The sequence below is a fragment of the Xiphias gladius genome, chromosome 19, assembly GCF_016859285.1.
Source record: "Xiphias gladius isolate SHS-SW01 ecotype Sanya breed wild chromosome 19, ASM1685928v1, whole genome shotgun sequence".
NCBI lineage: Eukaryota > Metazoa > Chordata > Actinopteri > Istiophoriformes > Xiphiidae > Xiphias > Xiphias gladius.
This window is the reverse complement of record NC_053418.1, coordinates 24,523,152-24,540,284: the sequence shown is the minus strand read 5'-3', so window position 1 is coordinate 24,540,284 and position 17,133 is coordinate 24,523,152. Positions and strand designations below refer to the sequence as shown.

The 17,133-nt window shown below is 41.2% G+C and overlaps 1 protein-coding gene across 3 annotated transcripts in view; it reads right to left on the bottom strand.

Moving 5' to 3' along the window:
- Nucleotides 1-17,133, bottom strand: part of sema4c (sema domain, immunoglobulin domain (Ig), transmembrane domain (TM) and short cytoplasmic domain, (semaphorin) 4C) — a 93,232-nt gene that overhangs the window by 55,964 nt on the left and 20,135 nt on the right. For 2 of the 3 annotated variants that reach the window (XM_040155960.1, XM_040155961.1), the window contains exon 2: nt 4,184-4,310. The exons of the other annotated variant lie outside the window; for it this stretch is intronic. The gene's annotated coding sequence lies outside the window, so the exon portion shown is untranslated. The remainder of the gene's footprint in view (nt 1-4,183; nt 4,311-17,133) is intronic. 3 annotated transcript variants of the gene reach the window in all.

Below are 17,133 nucleotides of genomic sequence, written 5' to 3'. Positions count from 1 at the left end.
CCGGTCCGGCTCTACATTAACCACTGCCTGCTCTCTATTTTGTTGAACACATGGGTTGATCGATAGCAATGAGGAGGAAGGAGAGGAGGGTAGGAAGTGGCGAGGCTAGGAGGAGAGAAAAGAGGTCCAGGTTTATGTGAAGATAAGCTGGGATCAATAGAGAGACAAGGACTGCTGCTGTGTGGAGAGAGAGGATGGAGGAATGCGAGATGCTGAAGGTTCACACTCGTTCACCTCATCAAACCTGATGGAGGGGTGTTTCTGTGTGTGCGTTTGTATGTTTGTCTGTATGTGACAGGGTACTTGGGAAACAGTGTATACATCGATCAGCCACAACATTAAAACCATTTACCGGGTTTAATGTTGTGGCTGAATGAGGTATATATACAGCAAATGTGTGTGTGTACGTGTGTGTGTGTGTGTGTGCGTGTGTGTGTATTTAGACACTGTACATGTATTTAGACACTGTATATAGACACTGTATATACACTCTTATAGTAAATTTATATAGTAAATTCAGCATAATGTACAGTTTTTTTTAATTCAGAATTAACATCAGTTAAGCTCAACACTTCCTGTGGATGCTTCACATTAAAAGCTTACAAGGACATAATACTGAGCAGCTCAAAGGTTTATGCCCTTTCAGCTATTGAAATGTTTTTAATATGAAAAAATGTTGCAGGAAGTGTTAAAAAAAAATAAAGAAATGTAGCTGAGAAAGTAAAGGCAAATTAAATGAATTAGTGAGAATTTCTGTTAAAGGAATAGTTCAACATATCAGAACTTCTAAATATTAGAAAGTATATTAATCAACATATTGTGTGTTTAATATGTACACAAACAGAAATACAAAGAGACAAGTTGTAGTTTTATACAGAGTTATGTGCTGGACTATTTCTTGGCCAGGCAATCTGACTTCCCCCTTCCCCCTGATTTTGGTCTTTATGCTAAGATAAGCTAATTGCCTGCTTACTCTGGCATCAGATTTACATACATACATGAACATGGAATAAATCTTCACATATACCTCTCGACAACTAAGTGAAAAAGCATGTATCCAGAAAATGTCCAACTGTACATTAAACCAGAATGTTGTTCCTATTCACTAATGTATTCCAATTGCCTCTACTTGGCTGTTTTTTTTCAATTTTTTTTTTTGTTCAGAGAGAAGCTACCTTTAAGGATAACACCCCTTTAGGAATTCAAAGACTTTTAATATGAAACATCTTTGTAGCAAGTGTTGAGTTTCACTGACAGTAGCTTAACAGCGATCGAAAAAAAGGGCAAACTGGAAGTGACTGGAAAAAAAAAAGTGAGTTAAATCAGTAATTTTGTTATGTAAGAATAACTCAGAGTAACAGAGTGCCAGTATTACAGGACTCTGTTGTCGTTCAGATGGAATTTGGGCTGGATAAATGTGCATTAAACTGCATTTATCAGGACAACAGGTAAACATAAAATGAGTGTTATGTTTACATTAACAGCAAACAGCAAATTAAAACAGGAGCAGATGAGAAATAAGTGACATGGTCAGTAAAATATGATAAACTATATTTGCCCATTTCTCTCAACCGTTGAGAAAAATGAAGGCTCCCACCACTATTTGAGAATTTACAGTAGTAGCTTGTGTTGCATTGCATTTATCTCAGTGTGCAGGTTTGTGTTAGTGTGTATGGACATTGCAATTCTTGCTTTGTGATTGGGTGTGTACTGGGGCGTGCATATCAGTGCAGTACATTTATCTTGCATACCTGACACCTGTCACATACACATACACAACCCCCCCCTCCTTCTTTCTTGCCTTTTCCCTCTCCTCTTCCTCCCTCTATCGCTCTCTCTATCTCTCTCCTCCCACTGCCATATCCTCCATTCTTCCTCTTTGTCCCCCTCCCTCCCATCCTCCTCCTATTCCTCCTCTGAGCTCTTTGTGTCCGTGAAGGCACCCTGTCAGAGAAAAGCTATTTATGATCACCAACAAATATCCTCACAGATAAACACACACTGTGAAAGACACGGATAGAAAATGAGTGAGAGAGAAATCCAGAATTATTAGAGAGAAAGAGGGATAAGTGCATTGTGACAAGAGAGAGAAACACACGTAGAAAAAATGTGGATTGACGAATAGAGCAGTGTTGCCCGAGGCTGTTTTTTCTCGCCTTTGTTTTTGTGTGTGAGTGTGTGTGTGTGTGCGGCTTGGTTGTAGTTGTCATCACAGTTTGTGTGTGTCTGTCCATGTGTGTTTGTGTGTTTGTGTGTGTGTGTGTGTGTGTGTGTGTGTGTGTGTGTGTGTGTGTAAGTGCATCCCTCTCCTGCCCATACAGTATGTCTCTGTATTCTCTAGGTGAAAGTTGGAATACAAACGACTTTTTTTATTGGAGGCAATTTACTAAAGTCTGCCGGAGCTCCCCGTTGCTCAATCAAAAAGAAAACGGATTATTAATGAGAAAGCCCTTCATCACACACTTCAAACAAGAGATGGCCGCCTACCAACTTACAAAAACACTCTCACACATGCATATCACACATGGTGATATCCAGTGTCCTACTATGACAGTGGCACAGGTTTTGTTTTAAAAGTCAAGGGATTAATGGAGTGTTGGTTATGGAATATAAACCTCGATTCTGTGAGTAGAGGAGTTACCATCTAAGAGTTATATCATCTAAATCAAAATATGCGTCAAATGTTCTTGTTTTGTAGGGAATAGCTGATTTTGGGAAGTACACATATTTGCTTTCTTGTCAAGAGTTAGATGAGAAGATTGGTACCATTCTTACGTCTGTATGTTCATTATGAAGTTGGAGCCAGGAGATGTTAGCATAGCATGAAGACAAAAAGCCTTGGTAGTCTTTTTGCCTGGTAAACACAGAAGATTCCCAGAAGGCATGAAATGGAATGGCATAGAAACCCCCAGTAAAACCACAACTTGTCCCTTATACGCTTTGTGTTAATTAATGAGCTTCACAGGTTCTGGTAGACAGATTTTGTTACCTTTGGACAGAGCCAGGCTAGCTGTTTCCCCATGTTTCCAGTCTTTATGCTAAGCTAGGCTAACTTCTTCCTGACTGCTTCATGTTGTAGTGACAGATATGAGGGTGTTGTTCCTCTCTTCATCTAACCCTTTCCAGGAAAGCAACTAGGCGTATATATGAAGTATTCCTTCAAGCATTTTTACCTGTCCAGTCTACGTGTATTAGATTCAGGCTGGATTTGTGGAGTGATTTGTTTTTTCAAAATTGACATTGTGCATGTTCCTAAATTAATATGAGTGAAACTCCATCAATCAGAGGATTAGGAAAGCCTGTATGTAGCCTGAGAGGCAAAACCTAGGGCAGAAAAGGCTATAAAGCACTTGCTGCTATTTATAAAATTTGCTGTGAGTGCACGGTAATTACTGAAGGCGACAGAAATGAGTGGATCAACATTTTTATCAACTTCTCTCATCTGAACAGTCAGACACTGTTTAGATAGGTTTAGTGAGTTAATCAAACTGTAAAAGTGGAAAAATTATGGAATTGAACGTAGGTCAGAAATCACAAAATTCATTTTCAGTAAAGCTAAACTTGAAATTTTGTGCAAGGTCATTTCTCTTGTCTCCCTCTCTTTCTTTCTTCCATGTATTCCGCTTTTATGCTTCTGGCGAAATATGACTGCCTCACTTTCACTCACACATACACTATCAGGAAAAGGTGTGAACACCCCCCACACACGCACACAATCTCACACCCCTAACCATCTTTCTTAACAAAATTCTCTCTGATATCTTAAATCCAATATCATACCCAAATTCAACCTTATCTTTCCTTTTCCCTTCTTTTTGTATGCGTTTTTTTCTGCACTCCCGGCTCATGAATCTCCCTATACTTTCTGTTTGTCTTGCACCAGAATGATTTCTTTCTGGGAGCACCTGAAATGTCAGTAATTTCCACATCCTGTTTTGACAAGCACCAACTTCCCCCCTCCTGCAAGGTTTTCTTTTTCCTCTTCCTCAGAGCAACTTTCTTATTTCTTTAGATTCATTTCATATTTTGCATGCCTCCCCATAAATCTTGCTTTCTCTCCTCTACTCTCTTCTCTGATTCACTCTGCCAGTCGTGCTGTTTGCTGAGGAAGGTTTCAGAGGAGGCAAAAAAGATGCTGCTTTGTTTTTCTTCTCCACCCTTTGTTCTGTTTTTACTTTCTTACTTGTTTTTCTTCTCCTCCCTCGCGCGTCTGTGAGCTCTCTTCTTAATCTCCCTCTCAGTTTTTTTGCTTCTGTCTTCTCCGTGAATGTTGAATAGGGACATACAACTCAGATGAAGGTCACATTGGGCTAAACGAGAAGAGGAGAAGAAGAAGAGAGGGGTAATGAGTGACGGAGGAAGAGGTGTGCGTGTTTGCGCATGTGTATATTGATGTCTATGTGAGATTGACAGGGCTGCTTTAATCATTTTAATGTCTCTCGTCTCTCGTCTTACAGACAAGGCCTGCAAACACACATACAAACCGTGCTACTCAGATATACACAGATACAGATACACACTAATTCACACATGCTACAATTAACAATAATTGCTACATGCATTTGCACTCACACAGAGACACATAAAAAGCCTGGGCACACCAGAATGTTGCACAGTGAAAGTCATCTGTGGTCGTTGCGAAATATGTGGTTCTAAAAACCTAGGGACTACTCACCTGGCTCGTTGGTGAGCTACTGCAGCTGTCGAGCTGACAACTAACACTATCTAGCCAGGAGCATAGTAGAGAGAGCAGTATCTAGAAAAAGAAATGTTCTTGTTTCTTCCTAATTTTTGTCCATTTGAACTAACAAGTTATTTAATATTTCAGACATGTTTTTATACATTTTAATAAAAATAGCTTCACCACATCAAATCACATGAAGTTCATTAGAGCGAGAGTCTACAGTTATTGCTACTCTTCTAACTAGGCAAGTTAGCTTTTAACAGGAGTACCTTATCTGGTGTTATTTCTAATCTCCATTGTGATTCATTTTAGCTACTGTCTTATTTATGTGGTATAACAAACTCAATTAAGTTTATGATATGGTTTTATATAGTAATACAGATGTTAAAAAGTCAGATTCCAGTCTTAACTCAATTTTGACCGAATATTTATAAACTGAAGTATATTTTTATTTTCTGTGTACTTACTCCTGCCTGGCATTTTCTTCTCAAGATTGTACATTCATTCAAACAGTAGCCAAAGAGGGGGGTAAAAAGCTCTCTGAGCTAGCTAGCTTTGCAAGCAAGCTTGTTTGCCAACAGAACAACAAGTTCATAAAGTTTATTCTAAATACGTAATTCTACCATTGACTCCTGTTTCCTGTCTCACAATTTACACTGACATAGGAGGGTGACTTAAGAATGGATGAGACAACACAGCTAACAAGCTAGGAGAGCTTCCGCCATTTTGGACTCTCCAGCTCTGCTCTCAGAGGTTCAGTACTGCCACGATGGCTTTTTATTGCCATGGCATGAATACAGCAAAGTGTATCAAAGCTGAGCCTGATGTGAAAAATGCGGCAATTTACTTTGACTTTGCTGTGAAATTATGCTGGTTTAATTACTGTTTAATTGTGTTGTTGTTGTTGTTGGACTTGACACACAAATGAATAACACTCTCTGACATACCAAGCCCCACACACATCTACGCATACACACACCTGAATGCTTGAGGCTCACATTCCTTGGATCCTATGGTTCACACCGCAGATCACATAACGAACTGCCAAGTCCCAGCCAGTGTATGTGTGTATTTTCATGTGTGTGTAGAAGCCAAGATTCATGTCAGCATCAGTGGCTCCCTAATCACAATGAGAACGCCGAGGGCCAAGTGCATTCTGTCAGTAATGTATGGGCTAGTGTTACACACAGGGAGCATACAAAGGCAACACCGAAACCTCTGACACCATCATAGTTCATTCACTGCTGTCAATAAACTAGACACTGGAAACTCAGTAACACTCTTTGCACACAGCGCTGCACTATATTGACCGGAAAAGCTGTGATATTCATCAGACTATTGACTGAACACACACAGACACACACATGCAAACTAACTTAAATTGTGTGTAGAACATGAAATCTGAAATCTCTGAGAACCCTCTTTAATTTAGACTGGGCACACTTATGTGAATGGCATGATGCCCTTTAATGTCCTTTAGTAGTAAAAGTAGAGTGAAAAAGCCCTGTTTTAATTTTGTGACAAGGCAGTTTTCAAACAATCCCATTCGTTTATCCTAAGAAGCAGAAAAATGTTCTCAACCCATAAAGGTCTCCAAAATTGAGTTAGTTTAATCAAATGTGCTGGAAAGTGAATTTAGACTTAATCAAAAACCTTGTGGCTATGGCTAAGTCACCGTATGAGCGTGCGTGCATGTGTGTGTGTGTGTTAAATGCTTCTGGTAGCATTTTTAACCCTTCAGTGAATGTCTCGACCTGGGGCTGAACCGGTGGACTGTCTGCTTTAACAGCAACAGAATAACTTTATAGGCTGTTAGAAAAAAAATGTCCCTCCAAGATGAAATATACTGCTGCTACTGAGGCCACTGGCTGGGATACCTATAGGAATGGAAGAACTCAAATACACACACACACACGCGCGCACACACACACACGCGTGCGACTATGTGACAGCACAGCAGCATACTGACCATCTCTGGTATTTTTTCTAAATAAGTATGTCATCCAGACCTCAGCTTTCCACTGGCTGCATCCAGGAGAACACAGCAGCCAAAATACTGCAAGGCTCCACACAAACACACACACACAAACCCATGCACATACATACATAAATATGGATGAACGTCTACACACAAACCAGTGCACAAACATATACTCCCCAAGCATATACACAAGCAGACACTCGTGAGGCCAAAAAGGAGGGAGAGGGGTGGAGTTGAGGAGGAGTAAGGGGGTCTGGTTAAAATGCAGGATTTCAAGAACACCTGCAAACACACACACTCATACACACAAACACACACACACACACACACACACACACACACACACACACACACACACACACACACACACACACACACACACACACACACACACACCTCCAGCTGCTGGCTGCCTGCGTGTTTGACAGGCAGCACAGTGAGTAGCTGTGTTGAAGCCAGCCAGCCGCTTGTGAATCAGCAATGACTAACAGTTTAAACCTGCACTTTCTGAGCTAATCGCCTGCATGCTGATTGTAAATGTATGTGGGTGTGTGCACGTGGGTGGATGTGCTGTATACTCACTAGGTGAGCATGGCAGAGTGTGTACCAGTGCCTAGATATGTGTGGATGTGTATGCCTGCGTACTGCCTCTGTATGAGCCTTCCCTTTCAGGCCCAATTGTGACAGCCCGGGCCTTTAATTGCTTTGCACCAAATTTGATGTTGTCTAAGCTGACAGCACCCTGATGAGTGGAATAAAAGTGGAGTGACGATGTACACTTCACTTCCTCCAATCGGCCTCGACAAGAGCACAACTCTATGCTCCATTTGATCACTGTACAAGACAACGCAATAGGATGCTAATCACATGCAAAGGCCTGAGCTTTGAGCATGTGCCAAAGTGTGTGGGTCTGCTTTGTAAGAGTGTGTGTGTGCCAGTAATGGCAGCTCTAATCAGCAGCAGGATTGGAAGAGGCATGTGGCAATAAAGCCCAACAAAATGCCTGCCAGTCCCTATTAGAGCCGAGCACTCTTCGAAAACCTGGCCGATGACACACACACACACATACGCACACATGCTCCATCTTGCTGGACATCTGGCCAAGGTCGGAGCGAGATCTGAGCAATGAACACCAACTGCCAATCCCCCTTAAAAAAACGAAAAGATTGAGCTGTAAGGCTTGCCTTTACAGTCTTTGTCCTCCAGAGTGATTTAGTTGTAAACTCTGACCCCTTTAAGTGCAGCCCATTACTCGAGGGTTGTGATTTACAAGCTAAAATTAGAGGTGGCCGCCATTTGCTGGTCCTATTATCAGCGCCGAGGCATAACAGAGTCAATTCCCACTGAGATTCGTCATGGGAGTCGTCAATCCATACTCAACTGAAGGATCAATTATTCAGTGTACCATAGAAATGACTGATACACAGCGGATGGTGTAGCATTTGTCTTCTTCATGCTTTGCCCTGGTTGTAAAATATTGTGTCTGCTCTGTTATACTATTCATGTTATGGGCTTTAAGAGATATCTGTCTTTGAAGATCAATATTGATATTTTAACAGTGATGGCTGATGTCGTCCTGCATTTGCAATATGTTGAATTTGATCACTTGGTACCATGTTTTAAGGTTGTAATTAATGGCTTCATTACTGTTTATAGATTATTTACTTAGGCTTTATATATCCATAATAAGCCATTAATAAGAACAACTGCTGGGTTGCCAAACTGTGAAAAATCCCTTTGAGTAATTGGACTGTACGACCACTTATTGAGTATTTATTAATTGATTACCAACATTTATAACAGCATTATAACCAAAAGTAAAGAAAAATAATAATGGTTTATAACCATTTTCTAAAGCAATATAATAATCATTATTAAAGCTACTACATACAACTTATAAAACCTTTTTTAGAAAAGGGTTCCAATAATTTTTATGATGAAAAATTAAAAATGCTCAATTCTCCAAGACTGCTAATCTTGGAAGGCTGCAAAGTCCTCTTATTTCTTTACAATATCTACCAGTTGCACCTATTGGTAAGGTGGATAAAACTTTTTCCTTCATGACTTCTCTAACATTACCAGTTCCAGAGGAAAATACCAGCTTCAAACTTTGCAACTGCAGCCCACAGCACAGATGCTATCAAAGCCTCTGGCACTGCAGTCAGTCAGAATGCATCCACCAAGTTCTATTCTCACTCTGCCAGAGCACACAGGAGACACAGCAGACACCAGATACTCAGCAGCACCTGGTGTGTGAGCTAAACTGAGGAAGAAACACACGGAGAAAGAAAAACACTCACATTTGTCAGTATATCCACAACATACGTACAAGTGCTTTATATCGCAGGCGCATACTGCACAAGGTTTTATCTGTTTTGAAAGTGAAAAGGGAGGAAGTCAATCCATGAGGACAGAGAGTTCATTCACTTGAATTGGTAAAAGTGTGTTTTTGAGTTGTTGAGGTGTATATGCATGAGAAGAGGAAAGCCCTACCAATGAGTGGGGTGAGTGCATGGGTTAGGAGGCCTCTGTGTGCATGCATGCATGCATGTGTGTGTTGTATGAGACATCTGTTTACATAAGTGGGAGGATGTGATGGTAAAGCACTGGCTTGGGCCCTGGCCTTTTCACAACAAGGCCCTGGGCGATGAGGAGATTTATCCTAATATTTGTCTCGTACAAGGGTAAAGCCTAACAAATCCCTCCTGTTGAGGCGCCCGCCAATAAAACCTGCAACGTTCCATGCAGGACTTTTCATTGGACCACTTTCACTACTGATCTCTGCTTTTCTTACCACACATGCTTTATGGGTGTAAACTCCCAAGTCAACTTTTCCATCTAGTGAAATGCCCAGTAAGGCTATGAATGGTGAGAAAGTGCTGTTGCAAAACAAAAGCCAGTATGGCCAATCAGTGTCAAATGCTGAATCTTGAAAGTTTTGTTAAAGTTGCACTAATAAATATTTTTGCATTAAACCCTGATTAAATGACTGTGTAATGTGAAAGGTGTCACTTATCAAACGACTCTGGCTAATAGTTCAAGGTTGTGTTTAGAGAACGTCACCCTGCTCCCAAATGGCCCAAAATCAATAAATACAGTAGAATTAATTAGGCAGTAGTAAAATTAATATAGTCATAGGGTTTGAGACACGTATGTATTTAAATAAAGTAGGAATTCCCTTTGCTAAGGTAAAACTTAGTTTATTTCTTACTTCAGATACACCCTGATGCAAGAAGGATAATTGCACACATTTGATAAATATTAAATAAATATAAATGATATAAATATAAATAAAGAATGGTATATTGTGAGAGATGGGTGAACTTTAAAACAGACACTGATCCATCTTTTTTGTGCTCTCCCTTTTGTCCCCCATTTTTCCGTTGATGCCATATCTCTGCAATTATTAAATACCTCCGCAAATTCACATAGTTTTCATTGCTTCTTTGGCTGAGGGTTGACACAATCATTTATGCAGTGCTGTCTTGACCTGCGGGCTTGTTAGAGAAAAATGTCTTAATTTCCATTAAGAAAAGAAGCATCCATTAAAAGTATTTTTGAAAATCCTGTGTCCTTTTCTGTAATTTGCAGCCTTGGCCTTACAGGGAGTCTGTGGCATTTCAGGACTTGTGTTGGTCCTAAAGAACAATGGTGCCTGCCAGTGAATAAGTGAACTGGGTAAACATGCAGCCCTCCTCTACATACAGTGCGCTGTGATTTTATAGACTCATCAAGGTCATAGATTTTTCTTCTTCTTCTTCTTCTTCTTCTCCTGTAGAATAACCAGAGGCAGGGATATTCCTTTGCTTTAGCTTTCCTCTCACTGCTGCTGCTGTCTGTCCAACAAAATGTAACTGGCGGAAGGTCTGGGCTGCAGCTGAAATAGCAAATAGCCAGGGAACCCTACATGAGTGGAAGATTACTGACAGATAGATAGGTTAAGGAGTGATACAGTGGGTATAGAAAAGAATCACCGCTTTACAAAGCATTCGCATTTTGTTGCTTCACAGCCTCACATGAAAACACAAAAAACAGAAATCAGCTTTATTTACTCAACGTACAAGATCCAAGTGAAAAAAATATAGCAGTTAACAGTTCTGAAAAATGTTCGGATACTTCTCTACCAAGATTGCACACCTACACTGAGCAGTATTTGCCCACTCTTCCTCACCGAACCGTTCAAGCTTGGATGGTTGTCAAATTGGATGGTGCCTGCTGGTGGACTGCAATATTCAAGTCATTCCACTGATTCTCAATAGTGTTTATGTCTGGGCTCTGACTAGGCCACACAAGGACAAAAAGGTCAATTTTGGTATCATCTGACCCCAGCACCTTTTTCCAATTTTTCTTTCACTTGGATCTTGTAAGCTGCACTGAGAAAATAAAGCTGGAAGAATTCTGTTTTCTGTGTTTTCATTTCATGCTGTGAAGCAACAAAATGTGAATGCTTTGAAAGGGGGTGATTCTTTAATATACCCTCTGTATGTGAGTGTGGATCAATTCATGGATCTACCCCCGTGAATGTGTGAGTCAGTGTGTATTTACATGTGCACCACATCCATATTTCCCACTGGGTGTTGTGTGTTTGTATAGCTTAATTTCTGCACATGTGCATGCTTGCATCTGCCCCCGCACATGTGTGTGTGTATGTGTAGATGATAGTAACAGTTTGAGCTCATTGTATTTTCTCATTATGTTGCTCTCCCAGGCTGCAGGAGGACCCTGTCCCTAATGGCCTCTGTCTTCATTATGATGGGGTAGACAGAGGGCAAAATACGGGCTGCCATCCACCTCCATGGTAACTGCCAGACCCCTGGGGACCCATTGTTTGGCTGGCCGTCCCACTCAAGCTCCAGCTCCAGCCCTTGGGGGCAGATCCAGAGGGGAGTTTTTCAGCTAAACAAATGAGATCACCTCCCATTACTGACGTCTACCTCAACCTAACCTGACTCCATACAGTTTATAAGTCTTTCCTAACTTTACTAATCTTACATTGTTCTTTAAACTGTCAGTTCACCCAAAATACTAAGATATTTTCTGTCTTAACTCTATGAGTACAATATCTGCTCATGCAGATAACTTTGGTTTTATTTTGCCCAGATTTGCTGTTTGAACATGAGTATTCAGTTCATTTTGGAGAAGCAGTTTGAATCCTGTCCACGCCATCCTGCCACAACACATCAACACAGGCAAAACACTATGGGACACTATACAAAATATTATGGGAAACCATCAGGAAAGCTTGCAGTGCTTGAGATGATTAAATCTATAACCTACATTAGCTGCCTGCAAGTAGCTGATGGGGTTGCTCAGTGGCGGTCCTGGATGTTTTGGTGCCATGGGCGAAATCCGTGTATCAGTTTTTAAAAGATCTAGCTGTTGGACAGGCTGTGTCATACTGGTTGCAATGGTCTCAGTTTTAAAAGTTATTGTGTGCTTGTTGCATCCAATTAGGCCAGGTGGCAGTGTTTCACAAGGTGATGCAAAATGAGACTTTTATGTCACTGTATGAAACCATTGAACGGTCAAAACCTGAGGGAGGACTAGGGGTCAGGGGTCAGACGACACCAAGACAGCTAAATACAGGAACGGACACAGGTTTAGTTTACAGTTAAATCTCTGCTATGCCCTGCTGTCCTGATATGGTCACCTCACTGTAGGACTTCCCTGATCACCAAGTTGACTTGAACAGAATTCAGACACATCACCCGGTTCTGGATCATTTACAGAATACACTGTCAACAGTTTCCATAGGGAATGTTTCTTGTGTAGAAAGTAAGTCCACTATAATCTGTCCACATCAAGGTATGTGATTTATCCAGAGTGACAGGACATCATTTCTGAGAGTTGCTTCCCCACTTAAAGATAACATTTTAATTTTGGGAGCATGGCAAACAAAATTCTAAGCAGAAATGTCAGAGATCTGACAACTTAAAAGCTGGACAATTACAACCCAAACTATCACCGTGGATAGGTACCACTAGAGGAGATAAAATATGACTATTTGTAATTAGAGTGAACTGGACCCTTAAATGTAAACCAAGTCATATCATTCAACTTGTGACGGAGATGGACGGTTGCAGTGACGACAGGCAGAAATGTACTTTTAAGAACATTACTCATGATGCTATTCTTGGGAGGACTTCTGTTCTTTCTAATACACATAGCAGGGGACTGGGGTCTGCTCACACGCACGCATTGGACTCAACCTGTTTAGCCTGACATAATGAAGCACATAATCACATCCACGGACACTGAGAAACAAAAGAGTTATATCAAGAAGGATTATCCCTATTATCCCCCCCCACACACACACACACACACACACAGATGACTTGCATGCACGCAAAGGCACATTAGTATTCCATACAAACAAGTGCAGCAACTTCAGACTGTTGCTCCAAAATGACAAAGGAGAAGAGGATTCATTTAAAAATAATAATTATTTCACTAAATAAAGGAGTCACATAGAGAGAAAAAAAAGAAAGAAGGAAAAAAGCACACACCCTCTGAGCAGCTCTGGCTGAGGTCATCTTTATTAATAAACCCTCTGACAACAAACACACTCACATCACATCAAGGCCCTTGCCCTCCCTCCATCCTTACTGTACACACCCTCCCTTCTTTAGCTCCTCGAGAGATGGCAATTGCTGGACTGACACAGAGGCGGGGGGAGGGTTTTGTCTGTAACCACACACACACACACACGCACACACACGCACACACGCACACACACGCACACACACAGTGCAGGATGGCCTAGAGACAGCAGCATGTCAGTGATCTGTCAGAGGGTAACAGTGCGGAGCAGGTGTGTGTGTGTGTGTGTGTGTGTGTGTGTGTGTGTGTGTGTGTGTGTGTGTGTGTGTGTTTGTCTGTGTGTGTGTTTTGGGGGAAGCAAAAAAGAGGAAGGCCAGACAGACAGGAAGTTTGCCCTGCACACATGCTCAGTCACACACTAAGAAACATGCCCCGGCTCATTTGTTCCCACTGACAGGAGAGGAGAGGGATGGTTATCTACAAGACGTGCCTAAGGGAGGAAGACAGGTGTAGGTGTATGTTTGTGTGTATGTGTGTGTGTGTGTGTGTGTGTGTGTGTGTGTGTGTGTGTGTGTGTGTGTGTGTGTGTGTGTGTGTGTGTGTGTATGTGTGTGTAAGTGTGTGTGTGTTTGTGTGTGTGTATGTGTGGGTCAGGGAAAGAGAAGTAGAAGAATTGAGCTAAAATTTGCATCAAAGCCTAAGAATGAAGAAAAACCTTTGAGCAAAAAACTGTAGGTAACAGCATCAGAGCAGGTGGATATTTTTTAGTTTGCTAAGCAGATGTAAAGTCCAAATCCAGCCGTCTGTTGAAATAATACAAGGGGGTTTGTTTTTGAGGGCATGTTGCTACGGTACTAGTGAAAGGACGACGTATGATCAGAAAAGGCTTGATCGAACCTCAAAACCCTGCACAGCAGTTTATAATAGCATGAGGCCAGATTTTACAATTCTGGGAAGTTATCAAGACATCATTAAAGTGAAAATAACCTACCGGGATTGTATGTGTGCAAATATTTGATGCAGGTCGTGGTAGCAGGAGGTTAACTACCGGGCTACATCCTCCAGTTCTTTCTGTTGAAGCCTTAGGTGTTCCCAGGCCATATGGGATGTATCATCCGTCCAGAATGTTCTTGGTTTGCCCTGTGGTCTCCACATTTGGACTTGTCCAGAACCTCCAGAAGGATCAGATGCCTGAACTACATCTGATTAGGATGCAGTTTGGGCTTGGATTCTTTAAACCCAAAGAAACAACAGTTTTACTCTGAGCTCCTTCTGCTGGTCTGAGCGCTACACCCTGTTCCTAAAGCCCAATTTATACTTTCCACAACCCTGTGGATTTAATGGTCGACTTGATGTAAATTTTGTCATCTGGCCATGTCTGTGAGGGTCCACATGGACCGTCCATTTGCAGCCTAAAATTTGTGACTTGTATGAAACACGTCGTTGCAGGCAGACACACAAAACAATATAAAACGAACTGCATGCAAGCATTTTGGACTATAGCTGGCCCTTATGGGAGATACCAGACACTAAAAAAGCTTGGAAGCTACTTAAATTAATTTTGGCAGTTTGTATTCAATGGTCTTGTGCTTTCTGTCTCTGTCTGAAACATAATTCGACCTGTTAATCAAGAGCACTGTCTTCAGGCTAAGCTCCCTCTTCACTATGACAATTTGGTAGGTTGTGTTGACATCGGGCTAAACAAGGTAGCCCAGATATCCCTTTCCCTATTTACATCCTCGAGTTCTTTCTGTTGTATGCTAGGGTGGTCCCAGACCAGATGGGATATACCCTATAACCCCTTCATTTGCATACACTGGGTTTGCCCTGTAGTCTCAAAAGCTGGACATGCCCACAACACCTCCAGACTGAAGCGACAAGAGGGCATCCTAATAAGATGCCCGAATTACCTCAAATGAATCCTTTAAATCTGAAGAAAAAGGGGTTCAACTCCAGGCTCCAATGTTGAGCTCCAGACCCTGTCCTTAAAGGCCAGTTTATATTCTTTATAATTTTGTCATCTGCCCATGTCCCCAAGAGTTGATGTGGACCATTGATGTGCAGGCTAACATTTATGACCATGAGGACCATGCTTTTTGACACCCAACACAGTATTAACAGAACTGAGTGCGTTAATTTCAGTGCCTCATGCTTAAAGGCAAGCCCAGACATGAAGGATAATGAAGGGAATTAGTTTCGGCAGCTGGTATTCACAATTTCATTCTTGTTGTTAAACAAAGCTCATGAGCATTGATGAGGGTAGGAACATAAATCTACAGGTAAATCAAATCAAGATATTCACCTTCCTGCTTAGCTCCTTCTTCACCACAGCCTGGTTAAGCCAGGTACAATTCTTTGCAGAACGACACTTCAATTTTTTTTTTGCGGGGTCCCTCTGCATCCAGACACTTTTAATGCCAATGCAATGACTTCATTAAAATGTATGAGTGTGGTGTATTCTATCATGCAGTTCTAATGCTGGTCGGAACCTGAATCCTGTGTAGTAAAGCCATAGCATAATGTAATACATACATTTTTGGGGGAGTTTCTGTAGGTGGCACTCTTTTCCTTTTAAAGCCACACTGGCAGGCCATATCATGCTTCGCACGTTGCATCCTCCTCTAGTTATTCCAAACAAAGTGTTGTTGCTGCTGCCAAATACAAAACACATTACTTCCCATGATGCTACTTGTTCCAGATGATTCTTCATGGGAATGACTTACATAACATTGAGTGTTTACTACAGCAAAGCTCAAGTAAAACAAACAAAATAAAATCTTTATGAACTGAGAATATATTTAAACACTAGTGTGTTCTTTCGTTTTGCAATAGCAGGATAAACAAAGGGTGAGGCAGATTATCAGATTAATGAATTGCACCATGCAACACAATTAAATGAAGTAAGTTATGTAGTACATGATGTACATTCTGTGACAAAATAAATTATAAGTCATGCTGGATCCTCAACGGAGCTCAGGAACTGAACATGTGACACATTTCAAGCTCAGTGGATCGTCTTGCTCAATAAATGCAGAACAGCTGGTGAATTTCGCCATTCGCTCTGGTTAGGCTGCATTTAACATTTGGTTGAAAAGCAATTTCTCTTTCCACCTCAATGAAGCTGTTTTATGATATTCGTGCTTCTTTTGGATGCTGCGGAGTGGAGAGATGGCAAAGACAGTGAGGGCACAAACACAAATGTTGCCAGCTGGGTTTGAGCACGCTGTGTTGTTGGTAGGAGTTATATAGTTTAGACCTCCGAAGTCCTGGGATATCCCGAGATACTATTTCTACAGTTTGGGCCCATTTTCAATTGCACCCTCAAAGGATGTAGTGTTCTCGTGTTCTTCAGGAAGACTATATTTACTACCGTACATTATGGTTGTATGTATTCTTGCATGTATATTTATACGTAAATTCAATGATTGCTCAGAAATAGAAGTGAAGAGACGCCAGGAATTTACATTCATCTCACTCTTCTGCTGCTTAAATTGCATACAACTGGCAGCCCAGACACCATGACCAAGAAGGATTATATCACATCGTCATGAGATCACAGCGGGGCTGTAGCCAGTTGCTCGATGTGCTTTAAACTGTCAGGATCGTTGGAGATGAGATTAGACTCTCCAGTCAAACCCTGAGCCCGCTTACAATTTATCCATTTCCAATGTGAGCTTAACTGAAATCAATGGTGCAGTAATGGACAGTGAAAAGTTACAGTTAAATTGTAATGCTACCTGTTAAATGCAGTTGCTGGTCAATTGATGCAGGCAGAATGCTTGCAAGGTAATGTTGTAAGGATAAATTCCCTCTTTGGGATTGGAGATGTAGCTGATTTGGATTTTTAAAGGTTTATATCTTTGGAAGCCGTAGATTGAAAGCACTTTGCTAGATACTCAGGATTTACAAATTTGACTGTTAAACTGCA